This window comes from Penaeus japonicus, unplaced genomic scaffold (genome assembly GCF_977035675.1).
Source record: "Penaeus japonicus unplaced genomic scaffold, GWHDUDI00000001_assembly GWHDUDI00000016, whole genome shotgun sequence".
Taxonomy (NCBI): domain Eukaryota; kingdom Metazoa; phylum Arthropoda; class Malacostraca; order Decapoda; family Penaeidae; genus Penaeus; species Penaeus japonicus.
Genome location: NW_028234418.1, coordinates 6,481,847 through 6,484,346, shown reverse-complemented (window position 1 = coordinate 6,484,346; position 2,500 = coordinate 6,481,847). Strand labels below are relative to the sequence as shown.

At 35.7% G+C, this 2,500-nt stretch overlaps 1 protein-coding gene across 1 annotated transcript in view; it reads left to right on the top strand.

Moving 5' to 3' along the window:
* Positions 1-2,500, top strand: part of LOC122252506 (troponin C, isotype gamma) — a 9,560-nt gene that overhangs the window by 2,033 nt on the left and 5,027 nt on the right. The window lies entirely within an intron of this gene.

Below are 2,500 nucleotides of genomic sequence, written 5' to 3'. Positions count from 1 at the left end.
GCTTTATAAGACGAGAAAATAAAAACTCCTCTAAAAGCTCAACCAGTGAGCATATATTATTTGCAAAGAGACAAATGCAAAAAAACAACGGAAGAAGAATCCAAACTACGGATCTGAGGCTATAGGTATGTAGAGGATCTGGTGTGGCTTCTTGCTCTTACTTTGGTTTGGAGGCTTAGATCCTATGTTTATTGTTCTTACGCCTTTCTTTTGTTGATTAATCCTCTAAAAACTCCCAGGTAAGTCAGGCACTTTATTTTATTGTTTTATTTTGCATTCTTGCTGATCGTCATTTTTTTCAGTTATCTCCCTAAAAACTTATTATGTTGGTTCAGAGAGTTTTATTATTATTAATTATTCTTTCATATTCATTACGGCTTGCCTACTGTTCTCTTTATTTATGTTTTTGCGTATGTAATTACATTTCCTTTGATGCATGGAGCTGCTATTCATCATAACCAATAAAATCGAAGCTGCTCTTATTTTATCATGTATTTTATACATAACGTAAATACATACAAACATGAAGACACACATACATATACATGATCTAACATAACATACAGGCATAAAAAAACATACGCACCTAAATAGTTTAACATGATGTTAACATGCCACACCCTGGTAATACTGTACATCAAACGGTTTCTCCGCACGAGGTCATCTGCCAGGCTAAAATTAGAGACAATGTATCACCTTCCGCCATTCCTGAAGTGACATGAATTCTCCATTTTCAATTCACGCTTTCCTCTCTCTTGCTTCCTCCTTTTCCCCGCATCTTAGGTTCCCTCCCCCCCCAACCCCCCTTTAAATTCCCCTTATCCACTACCCTTGAGAGTCACCCCAAGCAGACTGACCCTCGATATTAATAACAGAGCTGGGAGAGTGCCATTACACCGCTCTCCCCATCCCCCTCCCCTCCCCCCTTTCCACCTGCTAGAGAGCTACTTTGCATTCTGGAGACTTGCCAGAAGGACCTCAGCTGCCCCTTGTCGCCCCTGCCCTTATCCGCTTCCCCTACCCTTGCCCCTGTCACGTCCCCCAATCCTCATTCACCTTCCTTTACCTTTCGGTTTATGTCTCGGGATCCTTACCGATGGGAAACGAGCGTACGCGGCGACGACTAGTGAACTTGGTTAATCGGTGGTTATCCAAACAACCAAATTTCTCTTTGTGTGTGTATAAACTCGTAAGGTCTTCAACAGTCTATAAATACACACAGGCATTTCTTCAGTGAGTTAGTAATACTCTGAATAATCAGTTAACATTATTTTCGATAATCAGCATAATAACTAATATACATCAAAACTAATATTTCTTAACACCAGTTTCTGCCTTCCCTTAGTTTCCTTGTACATTTATCTTCATTTCTAACTAAGGTAAGACAAGTTCAAAGTAATGGCTATCAACAATAAATTCTATAAATGTAGCCAGTGGAAAACAATTCCTGATTTTCCTTTTTAATATTAGACTAACGAAACTCAAAATACGGATAAACCTAGACGGAAAAAGTATATAGGCCTATTTAGATGTATAAACAATTCGCTTCCATTTAAGACTTACCTGGATTGTCATTGAAGAATTTCTTTCTTCCTGAATAAATGTCCTAAAGAATAGGAATGTTATATCTTTAAAAAACGATGAAAATGAAAGTTATAAAGTTAGCAATGTGCCCATAACTACAAACTAATGTAATATTGAACCTACGATAACATTTAATAAGATAATAAATGCGTTTACCTTAAGACGATGGTAGAGCCTGATGTTTGCATATGTCAGTATATTCTAATTCAATTATCTTATTTCACTTTATGTTTTCAATATTTTTTTTTCACTCACATCACAATAACTTTTCCTCATAATACAAAACATCAATGAATATATTTCCTGATGCGTTTGCGCTTAGAAAGTATGCTATACTCTCATATAATTTGCACTGCATTGCCATTTATCTCAAAAGAGCCGATTTTGCTTTTTCAGACCTGATCTTCAGCACAAACAACACTAAAATGGCTTAAACTAATATTTTTTCCTGTGATTTGTAGCCATCCCCTGGATTCTGACCACAATTTCAGTACAAGATTCGCACACTGATCACGTTTGATCTAAAGAAACAGGTACACTATGTCAAATTAATACATTTTATCTTTACTTGGTGCTTCCCTTAATATAGTTTCTGAGACACTGACACAACACATTTTTATATGATGACCAATCCAAACACTATTAACTTTCTGAGAGACAAAAAGAAAAAAAAAACACCTTGCAAAAGTTTCAAATCAAAACTGAAACCGAAACTGCTCACATTGTATTTATTGACAATAAATTGTAAAATTGTTGTGCAATATCGTTAGTGGTTTCATTTATTGTTAATATTCATAATGTATGATGTTTACACACTTTTTTGATGTCATGAAAGGTATACAATATTGAAGATTTACCTTAATCTTTAAAAACGGTAAACAAAATATGAAAGATGCACACCCTAAGCACAAACCCG